We start from the raw sequence: 13882 nt of genomic DNA, 5'->3' as shown, positions 1-13882 counted from the left end.
GACTTATGTAATTCCACTTAAATGCCTTAGCTGGTTCTCCATCTAGCCACCACTCTCTCTTGCCTGATTCCTTCCGTTTTAACCCTTTGCTTCATCCCTTTGACATCTTCTGTTTTGTAATACCCCACATCCATCCCGAGCTCCTCTTTCAGTCCATGGGCAAAGCCCCCTAACATCTGCTGAGCTCCTCTGGTACATAATCCTCACTGCATTCACCTTTACCAGAGGCTGCTTCAGTTCTGCCTGGACAGCTGCACACACATTGCCTCAAGTAACTCCTCACTCATCTGACTATGAAAATCATCATGAACAACTATTAAACACCCAAACTGCTTTTAATTGACCAGCAGTAACTCGGTGTTTTGCTGAGTACTTATAAAAGGTCACAGTTCTGTGTTTTCCAGTTCTGACTAATTCCCACCACCTGTAACACCTAGAAATGGAAGTATTGCTCAGTTGCTTTTCACTTCCCTCTATAGCACAGACTAGTAAAAGACCATTTACCTAATAAATTATACAATGAAATGTATCTCTAGTGTCTAAAGGTACCCTAAAAACTGGATGCAATGGAGGAACTACTTCATGCCCATCAGAAACTTGTGGATGTGCTAAATCAATGACTGGTCCTTGATTAAGGGCTGGAGCACTCACCTTGAGCTTTAACATTTCAGCTGATCAGCATGTGTACATGAGTAAGTGTTGGTGAAAAGGATTGTCTTCTGCTTCAACTGACAAACTGCTGGATAGCTTTTAAATGAAAAATAAAAAAGAATAAAATAAAACATAAATAAAATCTGTGTTCCTCCAGACCCAGGGGAACAAACAAACCAGACCTTCTGGACCCAAGCCCCAGGCCCTGCCAGTGACAGACACAGCACTAAGGGACACACAGCATGTCTTGGTGTTTAGGTTACCAACTTCTGAACTCAGGAAAGAAAGAAGGAAAAGGAAAACTTCTGGATTATTTAACAAAGTCGTTTCAGCAATGATCACTCTTTGTACTTAATGGAACAAAAGAGGAAAGACCTCTGCTCATGGACAAGAAGTGACTGTGTATGGCTCAGCTCATGGCCACATAATACATTCTGAACCTCAGTCTGCTGGAGCATCCTCCATATGGGGACACTAGGGGCACCCCTGACGGCTGGACTCACCCTTGTCTACAAAAAAAATGCTGAAACAGTCCTGACCTAGAACAATGTGAAAGGAAATAATGTCAGAAGCATTTACAGGGTCAGGTCTGAAAGCCAAGTGAGGTCCTGGCCTCATGTACTGCCCTGTCTTAACCACAGAGGCAAACAGCTAAGAAATGCAACTATTTTCTGCTAAAAAGAAGCAGATTCCTTGGACAAAAGGAAAACTCAATATGACAGAAGGAAAACACTCAGGCAATGATGATAATCTAACACATACTGGATAATAATCATTGCCTAACCACTCCCAAAGAAAACTGAAATTAAAAGTCACAAGGCAGACACAGAATATCTGTTTTGTGTGTGGTAAAACCCCACAGAGTAGGGTGGGCAAAGCTCTGTATATGCTGAATCATCTCACAATACTGCCAAATTCCCAAAACCCTGTCCTTGACTTGATCAGCCTGTACTCATGAGAAAAGGAAGTAAACATCTTTAAGGAAGAAAGCACTGAAAAGCGGAAGGATTTAACTGCAAGGAACAGATGCTGGCTGATCTTTGGCGAGCACGTACACAGGCAGCCATTGACCAGTGAACGGGGTGGTAACAAGTTACTAGCCAATTGGGTTCAAATGTGTGATTTTTGAAAGCCATATAAATATATGCTGTGAATAAAGATTGCTATTGCTGCTTGAACCTTGGAGTGTCGTGTCTGTCCCCACTGCGACAGTTGTGAAAATACATTATTCAGCCAACACTGCTGGTGGAGATTTGGTAAGGGTGTGCACACTGCACTGCACACCCTGGTGACCACATAAATAGCAAGATGTGCTGCTTGGCATAGTCAAAGAGAGAGCAGCAGCCTTGCTTGTGAGGCATTTGGAAACCAGTGCCTTACAGGTCAGGACTACTTGTTATCCCACTTTCACTGCATCACAACCTTCTGGAACCTGAGTAATACAGACTAACCCTGCCTCAGGGCAGGCAAGAAATCACCATGGGGAGGAGCTGGAGACAAATGTGTCATCAAGTCCTTGCCACATGCATCACCAGTGACACAGCATATGCTCCCAGTTACACAGTGGATCACATTCTGGATGGAGCTCTGCAGTCCTCCATCTTCCTTAGAAGAGACAGATGCACATACATTACAGCCAATCGTCCAATTTGCACTGATCTTCCAGACAAAATCACAGACTACTCACAGGAAAACCTATGGCATGAAGTTATGGTTTACTTGGTTGAGAAGAGTTGTTGTCAGGAGTTGTTGCCAGTTATGTACAACTTTTGTTTGCTCTACAGCACTGTTTCCTTGTCTAAACCCATCCACCATATGCTCTGTAGGAGACCACAGTAGTTCTTGGAGCAGCAAGTGTTGCCAACAGCTGAAGCCTTCCTCGAGTGCACAGTGTTCAGGAGCTGCTGCTCTTACTGCATCACACAGCATCGTTCTGGAAGTCTCCTGTTCACATGCCCTCCATCTTCAGTGCCCATGCACAGCACTCTAAGGAAAAACTCAAAGATCTCACTCTTACATCCACTGCAGGAACTCGCACGCAAGTAGGAGGACATACTGGGCTCTCTCACCTCCATTGCCTGCCTTGTTCCCAGGATGTCAGTCCTGCAGAGCAAATCTTGCAGTATTATACAAAGTTATATAGCAGTATTATACTACATTTGTGTAGCAATATCCAGCCTCCATTTACACATGCAGTCAACGCAAACTGGTGAGTAAACTCATGGAAGTATTAGATGTGATAATGGATTCTTCTTAGCTTTTGCTAACCTGACACCAAGGGTAATGCAATGCATAGAATCAGCCATGCAGTTTCAGACCTAAAAGTTAACTAAACTCAACATTTTTTTTTCTAAGAGTGATAGCAGGAGAAATGCACAGGCAAAGAAAGGAAATAGGGCATGCTCAGTGCAGGCTTTCTTGGAGGATATGCTGGTGCTTCTAGCAAACAGGGATGTAAAACTTGCTGCATGGGACTTTGCAGCAGCCCTTAAGCATAACCAATCTGTGCTAGAAATTATTTAACAATCAAGATGAAGATTGTCAATAACTGATAGAACAACTAGTTTCCAGAAATAAAGAAGCAGCTTAGCTACTGAGTCCTCTGAACAGAGGAGAGGATGGATCTCTTTGGTACTTTTGCAAATTGCTTTTCTTGTGTGGTTGCAGCTTCCCTGTTTAGGAGGTAGATGATGCAATGCTGAATCCTTCTGCTCAGTCACCCTCAAAGACAATGCTTCCTGATGTTCAGAGGTCCTCCCTTTGCTTCAGTTTGTGCTCACTGACACTGAGCACCACTGAGAAGAGTTTGGTTTCATTTTCTTTACATTCTCTCTCCAGGTATTTATAACAATTGATAAGATAACCCTGAGACATCTCCAGGCTGAACAGCCCCAGCTCACTCAGTCTTTCCTCACAGTCTTTCCTCCTGTCCCTTTACCACCTTCACACTGCTTTGTTGGACTCTCTCAAGGAGGTCCACGTCTCTCCTGTCCTGTGAAGCCCAGAGCTGCACACAGCATTCCAGGTGTGGCCTCACAAATGCAGAGCAGAAGAGCAAGATCACCTCCCTGACTTGCTGACAATACTTTGTCTAAAGCAGCTCAGGATACCACTGGCCTTCCTTTCAGCCAGGGTACACTGCTGGCACATGATCTACTAGTTCCAGCAGGGCTCAGTATTCCTGGAGGACTCTACATCTGAGAGCTTCAAGTCCCATAAAAGTGCTGAGTAAACTCACTGTAAGGGATTACAAGATCAACTGATCCATTTTGGAGAGACAACTGAGTAATGAAATCCCCTGCATCCAAGTAACTGGGAGCAAGAGACAAGGACTGAGAGTTTGATGTACCTGCTCCTGCTTCTAGCCCTGTTTGCCAGGCTAGAAAACTTTGGGTACTTCCTCCTGGGCTTCCCTGATGACTCATGCTATTTTCATCCCAAGCACAAAACTCTGACATTATTTATCCTTTAGGAAATAGATTCAAAACAGAATCAAAATTGCTTCAAGCAGGGACTAAATTTTGCTTTGATGAAGCCTGTGTTGATTAAGCTGACCTGATCTGCTGGAAGTCTGTGTGCCCCCTTCCCCATGGGGGTTCCTCTGCCACAGTCCAAAGGCAAAACAAGAAAATGTGCCTGGGCTGGGAAAAAACAGAAGTCACACTTCTAGAACAACACTGTTCTAGTTGCAGACTAGAACAAGCTGGAAGAACAAAGTTTGCCTCTGAGAGAGCTCTTTGAGCCCAGCAGAGAGAGCAGAGAATTCACAATGGACTCAATTTTGGGAAACCTCTCAGACTATATTATGTGTGTTTGCGAACAGGTATTACCTCATGGCGGAACTAAGTGGGAAAAGGAGGACTTGTATATCACACATTCTTATATTAAGTCAGAATAACCCTGTTAGTTAATAATTTTATACCAGTTTACAATCACAGAAAGCTGTGCCCTGTGCATTACATGTTTATTCTTAGGCATTGGTATCCTTTTTGCACATACTGGATAGATGCAACTGCGTAATTCATGGTTGTATTGTTATGAACCCTTGATAGCATTGCCTCACATTATTTTTTCCTCTCTTCATTTTATGCTAAAGCACTGGCATATTGGTAAAGCCTGTACCTCTTGCTTTTTTCATAGCAACAGCAGTCACAGGAGGGAGAAGCAGAGGAGCTTGCCATTGTCATATTGACAGAAGTCAGCACTTCAGATCCCTGTTACTGCCTCAGAAAGAAAGATCCCGTCATATTCATTTTAATCTCCAGCAAGTGCCAAATTATGTCAATGTCAGTGTGAGAAGCTGTTCTGTCTCTTCCTTCCTTTCACTGGTGGCACTGAGGCACAGACAAAAGATAAGGAAAACAAAACACCCAGCCATGGTTTGTGTTCAGCTGGTGAGTTTTTCAAATGGCTTGGCTACTCAAGGATAGGCAGCAATAGGATTTTTCTTTCCAGAAAGGACCAAACACTAAAAGCAGGCTAGTCTTTGCCTGACCTACAGATATCCCATGTCCTATGTTTCTTTTAACTGTCATTAAACATTTTATATGGGATGGCAAAAGAAAAAGCAGATAAGAACTAGTAAATAGATATTTAATTACTGAAAGTAAGGAAGTTACTTTGAGGATTTAAATACAGTGCTTAGGATTCAGCAGAAGCTGAGCAGAAAGTTCATTAATTAAGACCCAACAAAAAAAATGGCATGCATTTCTTCCTTTTATATGTTTAGGGCTAGAGGCTGTCCCATTCCCACCTAAGTGACTCCCCTGGGCACAGGCCAGAGCAGTCAAATAAGCTCCTGTGATTTTCCAACAACTGAAAAAATGAATCAACACAAAGATAAGTATATCAGAAGAGCTGTTTATGGAATACAGTTGAGCTGGACTTAGTTTATCTTCACTCACAAATGCTTTAGGACTGTCACATTACATTCACTGGCAAATACACATATGCATGGAAATGCATGCGCAGCCCCATGCAGAGATCACCTATGAGCTGCCAAATAATAAGATGTGATATTTAATGTCCAAGAGAATAAATCTTCTCATTTTTTTAGGCTCCCTCCTGAAATTGTTGCTGATCTATGCACTTTAGGCTCATCTAACCTTAACATTAACCATAACATTGCTGGGGAACTTTTGATGACTTTTAAGTCTGAGCATTCAAGACTTCTACCCAGCCTTGGGTGTTTTCTCATTTATTTTAAGAAAATCCATCTAACATTTATTTTCAGGCAGCTACTCAAAGAGAAAAAGGGAGGCACTCCCTCAGTGTATCCAGACTGTTTTGAAGAGACATCCAAGTAAAGCTTTTGAAGAGCCACAAACATTAATGTGACTTCTGTTACCCACTTGTGAGGATTTCTGACATTGCCTTTCAGTCACACTCCCCTTTTAAATCATTAATGAGCATCCTCCAAGGTGCTTCATCCTTCCAAGGTGACTGAATCCACTCCAAGAATTTTCTGCTTTTCTGAAATACACTTGAATAGACAGAGCAGACACGTCAGCTACGCCTTCTGGATTTTTAAAAGTTTTTGCTATTTCTGGTAGCAACACCATTTTTATCACCACTACTCATCCCTGTGAGCCAGAAAGCAGCAGGTCACCTGTCTATCCTGACACTTTGCAGTTACTCTTGAGGAGGCTGAGCTTCCAGCAGTCCTAGAATACAGAAGTATTCAGGAGTCCAGGAGCCTGGAAGTCTGGGCCTGAGGCAGCCCTCCTGGCTTGTTGCAAAAGCTTTGCTGAAAGCAACACATTCCTACATAACAGTTTAACTTCAATAAAAAAGCCTTTGCCAATTAAAAATACTTGGAAAGTAACTGATTGGATCTAGAGCCAATGCCCTTTCTCAGCAACCCAGTGTGTGGAGAAAGCAAAGAAATACCCGCATACAAAATCTGAGTTCACAGCTAGTGCACCCCCCAAACACAAACAGTCTGTGGATTAGGATTAGCCATCAGGAGTGGCTCTGAAGGCTGACTCTTCCTCATCCATCATCTGCCAAGGACATGGCAACTCCACACTCTGGCAAAATTCAGCCGTATTCAGAATTCTTACAACAACCATAGAGAACTCCATGCAATGGAAACCAACAGATGCCCTGACCTACCTCTTGGCAATAAGACTGCTATAACAACATGACATGAAATGAATGACTTGCTACTGAAACAAAATTTTGGTTTTTTTCCCCTCAGTGCTGGCTAGTGCTTTAATTTAACCCACATAATATCACATAGCCATCTCCAGGGAGCAAGTCTTCTCCTTGCTTCTGTTTTAAACATTATCAGCATGGCTATGTACAACCACATTCTAGAGCTTTTCAGTCAACCATTGCCCCATTCCACCTCTATGACACAAGGGCTTTAGCAGAGCTGCTTCATACTGCCTAGACATCTTTTCTCACATGTTCATAGGAGAAACAATGGAAATATCCCACTGCTTGTTGCATGGTTTTGTTCTCTTCAACTGAACAAGGCTTGTGAGTGGTACAGGAGGAATGAGGGATGTATTTTTTTGTTGGAGCCCAACAATCAACCTACAACAAGGGGACAAAGAGGCCTCTAGGGGACTTCTGACCACTGAGGTCAGTGATATATTATTATTTTAACATTCATAAAATCACTTTTATGGTATTTGTCTCCTTGTTTCCTGCCATTCAATTTCGTTTGTCCCTCCAGATACATCGACTCTCTCATGTATCAGGCTGCACAATCTCTAGTGCAGAGACCATGTTTTCCTTGTGTTTATACACTGCCCAGTGCATAAAGATTCTTGTCTAGCAATAAAGGAGGACTGGAGATACCTGCTGTCCAGTCACAGAAGAAGCTGACAGCTCTCAGCTTCCTCAGAAGAAATTTAATTGGTTTTATGCAACAGCCACTCCAAGTACAACTGTATTTTGCGAAGTACTTTTCTGACAGATTTCAGCCAGGCTAAATTATGGTTCTTCCTCTTGACAAGGATACTTCCTTAGTTTTTGCTTTGCATTTGGATCAGAAAGCACTAAAGCACAAGGCTCTGCCTAATGACTTCAAACCAGAGGCTTCTGGATCCACTCTCAAAAGAAAGTTCCCTCTCTGTGTACCTGCCTAGTCCCGCCACAGCTTCCACCCTCTTCCTGATGGATGGTCATTCTCAGCCAAACCATAACCATGGCCAGGCACTTTGCTCATGCCAAAGCCATAACTGGGGGCACTGGGCAGAACTGTCCACACAGCTGGAATGATCTGTCACACCACTGTAACCTTGTGCTTCAGAAGTTTTGCTGCCACTGCCATGTAGCTCACTGGTAACAGAAAAAGATTCGCAACAGATAACAGTTAAAATAAAATAATGTAATCTGAGTCCTGCTCTACTACATGATTATCTGTTTACCTTTTAATTGCTTGTAATAATTAGGTAGTGTCAAATTAATGAATTTCACAGTATGTGTCACATATCACCCTGTCACAGAGTTCTTTCTTCCACAGCTGCAACAAAACTAAGGGTAAGACCATGAAATTACTGATAGAAGGCAATTAACAGTGTCTATTCACACTGGAAAAAAAGATGTATCCAAGAGTATTCCATCATTCCCCTATCTTTAGTAAATTATAACAAATTAGCCTTTTTATTTTTGGAAGAAATACACCACAAAGTAGTTTCCCTTTGCAGAAGTCCCCATTCCACCAGTGTAGTGTCACCATGCTGTATGCATGGGCTGCTGATTCTGGCACTGGCAGCCACAGACCATGAGAGGAAAAGCTTGGAGATAGGGGCTTGGTGGCATGCCAGAGAAGGCGGTTCCACACCTTTCACAATTCTTTCTCTTCTCAGTGCACCTTCTGCAGAGAAGGCCGAAGCTAAGACATTTTATATGACTTGTTTTGATCACCCTGTTAGCTTAAGTGGAAACACATCTTCCCATAATAATAAAATTCTATAGTATACAGAGAGAAACAGGCAAGCACCAAAACCACAGGAATCACTCCCATGGGAAAATAAAATTCAGTTAGGGAGGAAAAGAGTCAGAAGGCAGCATATGGGAAGATAAAAGGTGACAACACAGCCAGCAAGATGACGGGAGAGGAAGCTGTGCAATCAGTAAGTACTAGTGTTCAAAATGCACAGAGCACTGTGCAGCCCTTTCTCTGCCACATTAAAGAGTCAGAACAGAAGAATGAGCACACGGGCTGCCTCTCAATCTCTTGGCAGGAGGTTTCTCTACTCACCTTTTGTGTGGACAGAAAGCTTTGGGCAGTAAGAAGGTAGAGGCATGGTGGAACCTGTTCAGGGATGAGCCAAGCTACTGTGCACCCTGCCCCAGTTCAGTGCTGGGAACCAATGGTGACCTGGCTCCAAAAAACACGGGAAACACCATGTTTGCAACACTAGGAAATGACCCTGTACAGCTTTTCTGTTAGAAATCCCTTTTGACACTCTTCTTGTTAACAGTGCCCAGTGAATCCCAGCAGAACAGAATGGGAGGTGCTGCAGCAACCCTGACCACAGGCTTGGCTGCCCCTGCCACCTGCAGGGACACAGCTCGGTCACAGAGAGAAAACCTTTTGTGCCAGCTGCTGGTAAACACCACTCAGGGTGCTGGTGGCACTTGGGACAGCTCAAAACTCTGTAGTCCATGGTAACAGTCAAAAAGTGTGTGCCACCTCTAAGGACCCCACCTGTAGTGCCCTGGGCAACTCAAAAGCCACTATTCCCTTGTGCCTTTGTCTACCTGGGGTGATTCAGGGAAAGGAAATTATACATTATAACTGAATTAAGAATAGAAATCTGTTAAGATAAACTATGCCTAGGGCTCTGATGGAGAATTGAAGCATCATTATTACCTCCCTTCCTACTCCTTTAATTCTCAAGAATGAGTGTCAATACAGACTTCTAATGGGGTTTCCTTAAAAGGTAGCTTAGTTTAACTTTCTTCTATTCCTCCTGTAGAAAACTAATGAATTACAGTATTAAAGCACCCTGACTTAAAGGATTCTTGCACTGTGGATCCTGCACAGGAATACTTCCTGCTCAGAGTTTTTCAACAGTTAAAATCTCTATGCTGTTTTTTATGCCAGATTTAGTCTACTAGCCCAAATGGGTCCACAAAAGACATCTTCTCCCTCTCTTACTCAACAAAGCTATAGGGTCTGGAATGACACACTAATTCAAGTTAAGAATGATTTTACTGATTTTGATAAGGATTAAGGTCTTGCTTAGCAATGTACTTGTACTGGTTTTAATAGACCAGTTTCATCACTAGAGACAAACTCCAGGAGACATTTATTTTAGTTTAACCATCTCTACCTGAAGACACACCATTGTTTAAGTAACTGGTATCCCTCACAGAACTGACACTTTACCTAATGTGAGGTACTCTTAAAATGCACCATGAGTGCTAACACCCAAAGGAAATTTGCACAATGCAAACTGCCTTCAAAAATAATTCTGTTTAATTGATATGGACAAAATTATGGTTGTGTTCAAAAAAAACATCCTTCAGCTAAAGATGAGGGACAAGATGCACATTTAAATTACTATGACATGGTATTAATGAGACAGGTTCACACATAACAAAGGAAAAGTATACTATTTTATGTTGCTTTCCTGGTTTTTCATTGCCTAAGTTTACAAAACTGGCAACACATGGTGTTGTCAAGTATGTTGAGAGCTACTTTTGGAAAGTACTCAATTTGAAAAGAAAATCTCTTTTTAGGTGGCAATTTACCATTGTCCTTAGTTACAAAGAGGGTCCACATGAGTGCAGAACTACTGAGGTCCGTGGTGCAGAAGCACAGGGTATGTTTGAGCTACTCCTGAACAAGGCCCTGCCAGTCAGGAGTGGTTAGGAGTAACCACCACTGCTCCCCAAACTCTACTCCTAGAGACACAACAATATAAAGAAACTCAAAATCAAACATGACAAGTACTCCTCATCAGATGCTATGCCTTGTTAATAATTCCAGCAATACAAATTCATTCCAGGATAACAAACCTGTGTCAATTTAACTACTGCAAACTGCACTTGCTGATAGAGACAATAAATAAACTAGAAAAAGAGAGAATATTGCACAGAAACAAACATATCTACAAAATACTCTGAAGTATGAATCTTGAGGGCCAGATTCTCAGTTTTGCATGTGTGAACACAAAGCAGCAGAGGGCTCTTCCCTTTGTGTCCTGGCTGCAAGATTTCTTACCTGACTCTTTACAGAAACAACACAAACATACCACCCTTTTACCAGGAAGGAAGAAAACATCCAAATTCATGCACAACCCAGAGAAAGCATAGGCTTTTGATATGGTGATTTATATTTAAATAAGGCCTACGATACATTTATTTATTTGTTTTCTCTTTTTTGTCTTCTAAACCAGGAACTCAGACAAAAGTAAAGAGACATTAAAAGCATGTGGAAACCTCACACTCACACCACTTTACTTCAGGTCTAAGAGATTTAGTAAGAAAACCTCCCAAAAGCAACCACCACTTGTGAAAACTTGTGGCCATAAATGACTGCAACTGGCATCACAGTGTTACATCTATAGCTGCAGCTGATAGCAAAGGGTATTTTGTTTTTAACCACTATGCTGTCCTTAGTTTGATGTGTGGCTGCTGAGATGGAAAAACAGCATTTCCCTTTCAGATCTTGCAATGTACTTTTCCACTCCTTTAAAATGGAAGGACCTTTGCAGAAATAAGAAAAAGGTCACACGAGGCAGCTTTATGTATTTCTTTTGTCTTCCTTAACAGAGAGAGACAATGGGAAAGGGAGTTCAAACAAGGCACAGAGAGCCAAAGAGGAAACCACAGGTTTAATTTTTTTCTTAGGAGTTTTTATTTAGTGAAGCCTCATCCTCCAGCATGAGATACTGTGTTATGTTTTGTGAGGCCTCCCCCCTCAGCAGAAGAGGTACTGTGTTGTGCTCTGCTCGGTTTTTCAAACATGTCAGGTCACCCTGAGAGATTCTGTGAATTCAAATAATTCTGACGTTGACTAAAAAATGCAGATGAACATTCCTTAATTCATCTCTTTCAGCTTCCTCAGACCTCAGGAGAGGTACCTGGAGATAAAATGTTTCAGTTTCAGCAGCCAGGGTAATCTTTGACAGCATACTTTGGGAAGCAAGACAGTGGTAGTTTCGCATTTTGGTTTAGAAAGTTCTTTTCTAAACTCTGCCTCTGTTTACCCATTTCCCTCCAGTACCTTCATTTCACCCAAACTGAGCTCCTGTGCATCATTCTGTGCTGAAAAGCAGATTTAGTTCTTTTACTTCCTTCACCCATAACTCTGCTGTTGAACTCCTTGCAACTTAAACAGGAGCATCCTGGAGGCACTTCAGCTTGTGCTGCCTGTGAGCAGCCACAAAGGATTAACATTTTAGTTTGTGCTTTGTAACTGAGACAGGCTATGCTGGCAACTCAGTTTGAGTGATATAAGGCCCTTCTTCCAAGTTGTGATAAAACTACCACTGACTGATAGAAGAGGAATATTATTCCTCCCACAGTTCTCCCTTTCCTGAAAGATTTCTGGTTTGTTGTTACAACAGGTTATAGCACTGGTGAGAAGGAGCTCTACTGAACTGAAGAACCCAAGTCCAATAATTAACCTGAGGACTGATCTATGCTCCTTTAAATGGAGCAGTCTTTAAAAAAATTCCCTTTCTGTCTATTTAGGAAAGTGTCTTCTTCTGACACAGTAACAGCTTTTCCCCTGTACCATGAAAAGCTAATACATAATACCAGATGCACCCTGCATTAGTTCCCAAAGCTCTGCCATTTTAATCCAGTCTAACAGAATAGAGTGGTGCATTTCAATCTCTGACACTACAACTGCTGTCTAAAAGAACATGAGCTATTCCTTAACTACACAGCTGCATGAGGCTGTGAAGGACAGAAACAGAAAATCTCAGCACTAAATTCAACACTTGAATTGAACACTTGAATTCAACAGAGCCAACATCACTGGCATCATCTTCTATCCACTGGAGTCTCTCCAGAGACCAAGTTTCTTATGGAAGTGGTATTCACAGTGGACACAAATCAGGATTAGACAACATCCCCATCAAGACATCAACTCTCAGTCCAGGAAATCAAAGCCCTCAAGACCACCATGTGCTCGTTGGACAGCTGAACTGCTCTCTTCCAACTCTATTAACAAATGGAGTTCAACTAAATTGAGAAAATTCCATTATGTCACTAATGTATAAAATTTGCTTTTGTTTAACATGACATTTGCAAAAAGTCTTTGCTCTGAATTCCAACTACTGACTAACACTGCTAAGTATGTAAATAGCTAATTCCCAGATTTTCTTCTGACCTTTTCCCACAATTCCAATTAGATTTTAAACCACAAGAATAGCAGAGCTATTGCTGAGAAAAGACTTTCACCATCTCCACCACACAACCATAGGCAAAGTATGCAGAAATAAATACCCAGGGGCAAATTCCCTCTCACTTGGTTATTGATTTCCATGAACAGCTTTGCAACAAGAATGGATTTGACCCTTTGCCCTAGACGGTCATCCACAGTGTTAACACTTTGGGTTGCTGAAAAAAGCAGACTTGCAAAGAAAAAATCAGGATGTTACTCAGTTGCCATCTCACCACTGAATCCATTCAAAGCCAGATTACAGACCCCCAAAAGTAATCACAAAAAGCTTGCAGACCTGTTAGCAACAATGCTGCTGAAGTCTGATTTAGAATGGGCAGTTTACCTCACACCTGGGAAGGGCTGAGGCCTAAGAATTTTCCTGTCAAGGGTTTTGCAATGGTGCTATCTCGTGTGGAGTCTCTGGTGCCTGCTAACATAGATGGGTTCATGGTTCAATCACTGTGAATTCCTTGATGCATCATTACACATTTAAGTCCATGCTCCAGCTTTTCCCTGAGGCTCCTCTCCTCTCTCCAGACACTAGTGTCCATGAGACTCCCATACTGCTGTCATTGTGTCACAATCAGCCAGCATTTTCAAGAAGTTTCTGGAAGGTGGGGGCTATGAGAAGGGAGACGAGACCAAGTAGACATTCCTATATGATAAGGATATTTTCCTCAGACAATTGTGTTAAACACACCATTAAACACTCCAACAAATGGACACTGAGATAGCTGAGATATCACTGATTTCTGAGAGGTGAAATCCCATTTCTTGACCCAGCAGACAGCATCTTACTCTTTCCCTCCATTTTCAAAACTGGCCTAATTTGATTATTATATATATAACTGGCCTTACTAGATTATCCTGCTC

At 42.1% G+C, this 13882-nt stretch overlaps 1 protein-coding gene across 3 annotated transcripts in view; it reads right to left on the bottom strand.

The window, feature by feature from the left end:
- PRR5 (proline rich 5) overlaps positions 1-13882 on the bottom strand; it is a 100964-nt gene that overhangs the window by 12401 nt on the left and 74681 nt on the right. The window lies entirely within an intron of this gene.

This window comes from Pseudopodoces humilis, chromosome 5 (genome assembly GCF_049639895.1).
Source record: "Pseudopodoces humilis isolate 2021_Gansu_Grassland_sample_001 chromosome 5, ASM4963989v1, whole genome shotgun sequence".
Classification (NCBI taxonomy): Eukaryota; Metazoa; Chordata; class Aves; order Passeriformes; family Paridae; genus Pseudopodoces; species Pseudopodoces humilis.
This window is presented reverse-complemented; position numbering and strand designations above follow the sequence as displayed.